This window comes from Phragmites australis, chromosome 8, assembly GCF_958298935.1.
Source record: "Phragmites australis chromosome 8, lpPhrAust1.1, whole genome shotgun sequence".
In the NCBI taxonomy this organism is placed as follows: Eukaryota; Viridiplantae; Streptophyta; class Magnoliopsida; order Poales; family Poaceae; genus Phragmites; species Phragmites australis.
The window spans coordinates 16,048,133-16,058,280 of NC_084928.1; positions in this window are offsets into that span (position 1 = coordinate 16,048,133).

Here is a 10,148-nt window from a genome sequence, read left to right on the forward strand (position 1 = left end):
TAGAGAATGCCCTCGACCAGAGTATACATCCTGGCCCTATGGGAAATCTGCTTGGATAGTGCCTCATCCTTAGGTACAATTCAATCCTAAAGAAACTTGAGGATTAGATCAATCCATGTATCTTCATACTCGAGTCGAGCTTCGAGTTCCCCCGCGACCCCTTGTGGAGCATCAATTCCTGGTGATGTCCCAAGTTTGTTATAGGTCTCGACCACTACTACTTTGGCTATGTCATCTTTCAGTGTCACTGATGGCTTTGAGAGTCTTTCTACAAAAATCTCGGGTTGTACTAGAGATCGTGAGGAGGCTAGTCGGTCAATACTATCGGCGAGGTAGTTGTCCTTTCTCGGGATGTACCTAACCTCGAGTCTAATGAATTTCTTTTCTAACTTCCTTACCTCTACAAGGTAAGTTGTCGTGGTCTTATCTGAGGTTTGATACTCCTTACTAACTTACTTCACCACCAGATATGAATCCCCATTCATGAGGAGGCGATAGATTCCAAGCGCAGAAGTTACTCGAAGACTAGCAAGCAAACCTTCGTACTCAGCCACGTTGTTTGTGGCTGGGAAATCAATCTGCTAAGTGTATTATAGGCGTTCTCCGGTCAGGGAGATGAGGATTATCTTAGCCCTTGAGTCTTTGAGCATTAGCAACCTGTCAAAGTACATGGTCCATACTTCTAGCATCTCATCATGAGCGTTATGGGGTGGCTTGAGTTCCATTCAGTGACAGGAAGCACTTGTGACTTGATTGCTGTGCAGGGGATGAAATGGATGTCAAACTCCCCAAGCTCGATGGCCCACTTTGTGATCCTTCCTATGGCATCTCTGTTGCGGAGGATCTCTCCGAATAGAAAAGTGGATGGTATGGTGATCTTGTGAGCCTGAAAGTAATGCCTTAACTTACAGAAAACCATCAGTACTGTATATAACAATTTCTGCACTTGTGGGTAGCGTTCCTTCAAACATGAAGAACTTCACTGATGTAATATCTCGGCACCTGGCTCTTCTCCCGTTTGCCAGGCACTTCTCTTTCTACCACCAATACTCCGCTCACAGCCCGTGGTCTGGCCACTATATAGAGCGGGACTTCCTCCTCTAGGTTGGGAGTGAATAGCATAGGGAGATCGGAGATAATTTTTCAAATTTAGGTGATAACCAAAGTATGGTCGACAATTCTTGCTTCATTTTGGATAGGCATATAGTCTGAGTCATCGCTGGAACTAGAGTTCCTACTTTGGCTTGAGACTAGCAGAGCTTTCCCTTGTTTCTTCTCAACCTCAGCTTTAACAACCATTAGGAATATGTGACACTACTAAGGTCTTGTTTGTTTTTTTATTGTGATTCTAACAATTCAGATTTTGATTCTCACAATCTAGAATTTAGATTGTACAATCTAAAACAAACAACACTAGATTATTAGAATATCTCACCTCCCCCCCCCCCCCCCTTACAGACTCGCTTGGGCAGGTCTATGCTCGAGTTGAGCGGTAGCCGTAAGAGGAGCCATGGTGACGGTGTGCGATGGATCAAGAAGCATTGATGGGCTATGGGTGCGTGAAGCATCGATTGGACCGAAACAGTACCATGCGAGGCAGTGGGCAGAAGGGGGTGAATGGTGCAGTGGAAGTGTGGCCATGCACGAGGCAAGAGCATATGCTCATGAGCATCTACATGAACTAGGGACCATGAAAAGCTGAAAGGTTGGGAGGGAACCTCACCAGGGAGAGCTAGCAACGATGGCCGATGTTGGAGTAGAGGGGTAATCGTGGCGGGGGCTCTCCAGGCTTTGAGGGCTGCGATTGGGCGTCGGGATAGCATCAGTGAGGTCCAGAGATGGTGTAGCACGAAGGAAGTTGACCATGGCTTACCAGGGAACAAGCTTAAGCTCGCACGATTGCAGCGATGCTCTGCCGGAGGCTGGGAAGATGACTCACGTTCCAGCGATCCCTGCATGGGGTGGGCAAAGAAATGGGGTCGTACAGGGGAGGAGAGGATGCTGATGCAGCACGGGCATCGTGAGGCTCACTAGAGAAGCGAGCCTATGGCGGCATGCTCACCGGCACTGCAAGCAGCGCCTCATGCTCCCAGTGAACTAGGGGTGAATCCCTGGCGTTTGGAATCCGGGTGTGAGAGTGAGAATGGGAGAAGGTGCTGAGGCACAGGTGGAGAGGCGACAGAGGCTGGCAGTGTGGGACGGCGGGCATAGGAGGCCGTGTGGGTGAAAGAAGGCAAGGGAGAAAAAGAGAACCATTATTTTGTAATGGCATGATGGGTAAATATGTGTCACAATTAGCTAGAAGCAGTGTTTTCCTGGACTATGGATTATGGTATAATCTTGACCTAGATTGTGGATTGTGGGTTATAGAATTGCCTGTTTGTTTTATATTCTGATTTTAGAAGCTAGAATCCATAATCAGAATCAAAAACAAACATGCCCTAAAGATTGTGGTTTTCAATTTGGTGGATATTACACCAGGTCTTGCCAGAATGCTCAGTGGTGACCGGTGGCTTGCCTTTGCCCTAGGGTGGTTCGAAACGCTTTTCAAGAAGGTTCACCATGACTTCCTCGGTCTTAGGCTTCTTCTCATTGCCTATCTTGGAGGTCTTCTTCTTGCTCTTGTTCTTAGATGAGTCACCATCAAATCCGGGTTGAGGGCGTTGCACACCCTGCTCCAATTACTTGATGAACAAAAGGGCCTCCTCAACATTGGTTGCCTTATCGATGGTGTCCATGAGCTCTTTAACCATCAGAGGGTTGGTGATGGCGATGTCTTCGTCACACTTATGGTTCTTGCAACCACAGGCAAGTGCCTAAATAACATTAGCATCGGTTACCTTAGGGATGGTGTTCCAGATGTTGCTGAAGCACTAGATGAACTTGTGCAAGGTCTCTTTCTCTCTCTGGAAGATGCAGAGAGATCATTCTTCTTTCTTGGACGGATGTGCATGCCTTGGAAGCTTCCGTGGAACATGTTGCAGAGTTGCTCCTATGAGTATATCGTCCTCGGCTGCAGATTGGTCAGGCAAGTCCTAGTCAACCTGTAATACCAATTTATTTTGAGAAAAAAAGAAGAGAGAGTTGACCAAATATTGACTTTTGATCCGTTGCTCGTATGGCCGATCGGAGACCGTGGTTGCGTTCATCTCGTCGAGACGAACCCATTTTGCTATTCATATGTCCGTTCCGGGAACTTTGAGACCCGTAGCGAGCCCAATAAATTTAGACTGTTCGTTGTTAAAAAAAAAGGAAGATAAGTATCGGATGGATCGCCCGATCCATCCAGACACTTCGAGCCGCTCGGGTTTCTCTCTCTCTCTCGCGCGCATTTTTCTCTCTCTCTCTCTCCCTGCCGAGCCGTGCTCTTGCCGCCGTTCCCGCGCCGCGGGGCTCCCGCAGCCGCCAACCGCCGTGCTTCCGCCGCCGGCCGCCGCGCCTCCGCCACCGCAGCCGCCGGCCGCCGTGCGCCAGCTCCCGCCGTCGCGCCCCGCTGCGACGCCATGCGCGCGCGCAGCTGCGACGCCGTGCGCGCGCGCAGCTGCGCCGCACCCGCCGCCACCGCCGCCGCCGGCTGTCGCCGCCGGTGCCTCCCCTTCTCTCTCTGTTCGCCGAAGCACCCAGCCGGCCAAGCCCCTGCGGCGCAGAGAGAAGCCAGGAAAGAGAAGGGAAAAAGGAGAAAAGAAAAGAAAAGAGAAAAAAAAGAAGAAAGAAAAAAAAGGGAAAAACGAAGAAAAATGGAAAAGTTGGAAATTTCGTAATTTCGTCGGATTCGTCGTCAGTCTTTCGAAGGCGATTTCTCGGTAATTTCTGGACGTTTGTGGTTGGATTAAATCAAATCAATCAATTCCTGTCGTATTATTTCATGTGATCAATAGTCTGTTTCGATTCGATAATTGTTATTGATTCGAAGATACGATATCCGAGCCGAAGTATTCTTTTCGTTCATCGGAGCAAAGTCTAATTAGTGAGAGCTTTGGTTCGACTCTGAATTGGAAATAGTGTATCATTTCATGTGATACAATTTCCTGTTTAGTTTTTTTGAAATATAGGCGTACCGATGGCGTGGACGTTATTCTTTTTCGGTAATTGGCTTAGGTGCTTTTGGCGTATTAGCGTGTGTCCTCTTCTTTTTCGTCGTTGTGGCATCTTTGTTTTAATGGTGTGTTTGTTCAGGTGGTGCGACCTCACGTCTCGACTAGTGCCCGGCTTCATCGTCGGTAAAAGGCAAGTGATTGTAGTGTATGGCTACGCTTTAACCTCTTATTGGATTGCCTACATTCCTTAATTACAATGCATTCATCTAATCTGAATAACTGATGATGAGATGGTTACTATATTGTTTACGTTTCCAGAAGTTTACTCGATGATTGATTTATGAAGTGCAGTAAGTACGATATGCCATTATGCAGTTGTTCATTATTGTTTTATGCAATGTTTTATTTCGAAGTCTCAAGCATATTACGGAAGTTATGATAGTTATTCTTGAAGCACGTCATACATATACATCTCATGCATTGGAAGTTTGTCGTCGTCTTCTAGCCGCGACCGTACCGGTACAGCACCGTATGTTACCCGAGGAGGGGTACGGTGCACACCCTTACGTTACACGAGAAGGGGTAAGGGTGAGGAGAGCACGTCATGTGCATGGTTATGTCTTCTTGTGAAATTCAATGGGTTATTTGCATCAAATCTGTTTTCCTTTAGTTAGCTTGTATATAGATATATATGCGGCTCTGAAGGCTTATACCAACCGAATGTTAAAATGATTAATGTTATCGTTGGACTTGCTTAGTCATAATTGTTTCTCCGAGTGTGGGCGGTATGTTTCATTACTAGTTTCTATTTAGAATTGTTAGCTCATTCATCTGTGGCTAAATAGCTTTTTGTAAAGTACCTTTCACTTGCTGAGATTTTCGAATCTCACCCGTGCTTTCTTTCCAGGTTCCTTTTGAGGTGTCAATCGCTTGCGGGATGGGTAGCTACACGTCGCCTGCACATTTATCTTCTCTCTTGGGCTAAACTTGATGCCCTGTTAGATATTGTCTTTTGCCCTGTAATGTATATACTGAGTTTGATGGTGGTTCAGTTGTTTGGTCGAGGCTTGTACCTCGTTGCTAGGATCTTTGTTTTGCTAGTGTGATATTCTATATCTGTTCTGGCTGGTGTTGTTGCCTGTTATACCTCCACTTTTAGGGGAGGTGCTGCTGAAATTTTCCCTCAGCTTTCGGCAGATTTTGTAGGTTGGCCTTTTTTTTTTTGAAGGGCAAACTGTGGGGGAGTTCCCCACAGCACTTCATTTTTCATTTATAAAGAGGATATTTACAAGCATTGGGGGGAGAGGGGGAGGGGGAGAGAGGAGTACTAAAACTTATAAGACTGTCTCTAAGTGACCCTCCGGGCTTGTTTTGGTCCCCGGGGTGTTACACAACCCATACTCATCCATAAAATGGCTTACACCATTACTGGACTAGTCATTAGGGATGGTGTCACCTAGATCCACCTGGTCGATCATCGGATCTTTGTTGGGTGACTGGGCAAAGTTGTCATAGAACCCTTAATCCGAGTAGCCAGATTTTGACATGGTCTTCGATGAAGTAGGCGACAATGTTGGTGATGAAGAATCTGAGTAGCCAGATTTTGACATGGTCTTCGATGAAGTAGGCGACAATACAGGTTTGGACCTCTCGGAGGATAATATTCCTACATCATGTGTTCTTGTATTGATCTTGAGACAGATTACGTAGGGATCATGGCTAGCCTAGATGGGATCTACAGCTATTCGAAGGCTCCTTGGCGTTGTCTGGCTAGATGTTGATGTAGATCTTGATGTCTTTCTCTCTAGATCGCAATCGTGATTTTCCTCTGCAAGGTCCCCTGACTCCATATATAGGGGGTTGTCGTGTAGCACCCGGACTCCTTTCTGAATAGAATTCTATCATCCCTAAACTTAGGGATAGACTTCCTTGTTTAAGGGATACCCTTCCTTGTTTAAGGGATACCCTAATACTTGCAGGTAATTTCCATACACCGAGGGACTCCTTTTCTAGCTACAACTGTATGCTCAGTATCTAGGAGACCCTTTGGGATTCATATACATATAATATCATCGTATACGGTATATTTATACTACTCATTATCACTATCATTTACATTGATAGGTAAGTATGTGATTTGTTCGTGAAGCTCTTTGTTTATATTGTGATGTTATTCTGAATTATCTCTGGTCTTATATCATTATGTGGAATAACGATGATTCATAAACTAGCACATATATTGATTGATGATCATGTGTTATGGATCATAGGTATAGAGATATCAAATCAATAATATAGACACATATTAGAGAATATGGTGTTGGATAGACCCACCCTGAGATGTTTCTGGGATTATTGCTATATGATGTGCCATCAGTTGTAATCTTAAATGGTATACCTACTAGATCCTAGACCTGAGATCATCATTAATTTCCAAAATATATAATAACACACTTAGGGGTTGTCAAATGCTACTCCATAACTAGGTAGTCATAAAGGTAGTTTTGGATTTGCCATGAAGCATATCGTGGGTGTGAGCGATCAAGATAGAATTTGCCCCTCCAAGATAACGGGAGAGATAGATATGGGCCCCTCATTGTGATTGGATTAGAAAGAGAATGGCGAAGCCAATATAATTAAAGATTTAACCATGAGTTTAGTAATCCACTGTAAGATTGAGTAAATGGTCAAGCTATCACACAGATGGCATGTGTCTCGCCTTGAGCTTAACTGGTATCGTGAGGCAAAGGGATTGGTTCCTGTGTATATCAAGGTTCAACCAATATGATCTTTATGTAAACTCAAGAGTCAATATGTAATGCTAAGAATCGTTATTGATTTCGGTTCAGAAAAGGGTTTTTGAGTTGTAGCCATTTATACATGAACCTAACTGGTTACACATTTTAGGGGTTGGAACAATACGTATAGATTGGATCCATTAGTGGGTTTGATTGGATTGTGATCCATGAGATATTAGAGTCCTAATGGGCTACCAACGTGGAAGCCCATTAGTAGGCTCTATATAAGGGGAGGCATGGGGTGAAGGCACGTACAGTCACTCCAAACCCTAGCCGTGTCCCTCCACCTAACCTCCTAAAAACCTTAGTCGTGCATGTGGTGCTAGCATAGCATCGCACGGTGTTCCACCACAGGTTGTGTGGATACCGTAGAGGCGCTGCTACAACTGTGGTGCAGATCGGCCTGGCGAGAAAGAGACGAAACTGCTTCATCTACATCGATGTGCACAATGTTGGATTGATCTATTCCAACTCTTCTTTTGTGACGCTGCGCGTCTAGTAGTAATGATCTATAATCTCCTCGCATGGTTTCCTAGTTTAACACGGTAGAAAAAATTTGTTTTCTGCTAGCGTAGCCTACCTATTCCTCAACACCCTAAACTACGCATTATTACAACATCATCCTCTACAACACATTGAATGTGGATACATCAGCTTCCCAACACCCAACTGGGAGTACAAGTTCACACAAGCCAAAATTTCAGTTCAAAGACAGCCTAGCAACACCGACTTTTAGAGTTTGATTGAGATATATGAGTTCTTGTTGTAAAGCTTATTTCAGTACCTTTCCAAAGGACCCAACTTTGCCTCAAAATGCATCCAAAGAGGACCTCCAAATTGTCGCAGCAAGTTGCTATATGGCCTTGCACCACTTTTTCTTCGATCGCGGGCCTTGTAGTTCAAGGGTGGGGCTAGGCTCAGGTTGCTCGTGAGAGGAACCCCTAACAAACGCACCTCCCTAGCCACCACCCCCTTAGGTCTTCCTTTATTTGTTCCGTTCAAAAAACAAGCTACCACCATCAAATTCAAATTAGGTTTTGTTTAATCTATGGGTTCCTCATGTGAGTGCCTCTAGTTCATCAGAGTAGTGTTGAATAGACTTGGTTTCGACTTTATTTCAGTGCTTCGTATTATTTGCAATGTCATATTGTGTTATTCCTCTTTATTGCTTGTTCTTCCATTGCATGCTGGAATTGATCCTCGTGGTAAGGTCGGCTAGTTGTGCAAGGATGATAACGACATGTGTGTAAATATAGCAATTGCAAGGACACCAAAGCCTTGGATCATGAATGTCTCAGCCCGCCAAATCGAACTTATCTCACCTATCGAAAGATCGGGACCAATTCCCTCATCACAACTAGTTGACACATTGCTCTACAAATGTTACAACTAAGTATTTTAGTTTTGTTTCCACCACAAAATAATCCAAAAGTAGTCAATACAATTAGTATGTTACCAAATTTTCTTTGATGACTATCCATATATGGCGTATCCACTTCTGTTGAGTTGTATGCTATATATTCATATCTTGGAATTAATGCATAGTAGTAAATAAATATGCACATACAGGAATATCCGAGTGGATATGAGTATTCAGAAAATTAATGTTGATCTTTAAGCAATGGATATCTAGTGGTTGTATGATGTATACTCATATCCTGGAATTATTGCATAGTAAATATGTGCATATAAGAAAATCCAAGTGGATATGAGTATTCAGAAAGAAATGTTGATCTTTAGGCAAATGCATATCTAGTGGTTGCTCTTTAGCAATTAATAAAAATTTCATATGGTGCTTGGTTGTAATTAATTATCCAATGCAGCCTATCTGGAAGAGGTCAATAAATTTATTCCATAAATGCTAAGCACCATTTTCTCTATAAAATCTGCTGTCTCGTCATTAGACCTCCACACCGCTTAAAGGTAGTCAGGAAGTACCGACAGAATCACAACTAATCCTCCTACGACACAAAAGATGTTTGGCACAAGTATTGAAGACTAGCCACTTGATGCTCCTTGGTGTTGCCCTAATGGTGCATTTCTCAGGTATTTCTGGACAAACATGTACGCTTATACTGCTCTACATACTTCAGCATTGATGGTAATTAATATGCTGTTCTAGTAAACAAGATTTTCCCTAACATTCTTTTCCTATCAGCATACACAGATTTGGCGGTGAAGGTGACAGCGGACAGTGGCTCGTTACCCCAAGACGATTGCAAAGCATTCATATCGCCATTCAATTGTACCGAAGAGTCATGCCAGGCGTATTGCACAAAATATATTGGCCCTGGTGCTTTGTTTAAGTGCGTTCCCAATCGATGCATGTGCACTAACTGCAAACATTTTATAGAACATTAAATGTGCTGCTTGTATTATTCCTGCCGACGTAATTTCTCAGCTATAGTGATGTGCGGGAACAACAATATTGTTGGAAGACTCATTAATAAATATCATTTTTGCTTGCTTTTTGAGTTACGAGGGACGTATGGTTAAATCGACTTATCGTAGAGTTTTATAAGGGAGTTCATATATATCCAGGAAAAAATCAGTAGCTATGACTTGCATATTGTCAGTTTGTATTTTTCGAAACATTGAGAATGAAGTTACTACATTTTCAAAAGATATGAATACGGCTAACAAGTCAAGGTCAAAGAAAACACCTTCGTTGCAAGATGACGGTGATAAGGATGGGACCAGAGAAAGCCATGAAAAAACATACAAGTTTCAGACCACAGGACCAGATGCTCCTCTCTTGGGCATTCCCAAGAATATTGCGTTAACACTTGATGATAGAGTGACAGTAGAGCTGCACTTTTGCAAGCCAGAATTTAAAGCGCGTCTTAATTTTCTTGTCAGCGTCGGTAACAAATACCTTAAGCATTGGGTGTACAATACCCTGAGTATTAGATGTATAAGCATTTATCTGGCGATTATTCTAGTGTCGGGTGAATTTGTTGGTGAATATCAGTGGCAACTGGCAAAGCTTCTAACGGTAGCCGATGGGTCTTTTTTTTTTTTTACCCTTTTGATGATGCCATTGCTGCGCTACTGTGGTTCAATAATTGCTAAATGTTAGATGCACCCAGTAATCTCTCTGTTACCCACTAGTATTTTGTGTGTGTGTGTGTTATTGCTCTTCTAGTATGAGCACAAACTTAAACTGTAATGTGTAAATGCATTATGAAATGGAAATTGAGTCGACGATATTAGAATTCATATGCTACGGTTTATGACTATATGCCCATTTCTTCTTTTTTTCTCAAATACTTCACATTTGTATCATACAAAAATGAACAAGTACTAAAGGTTG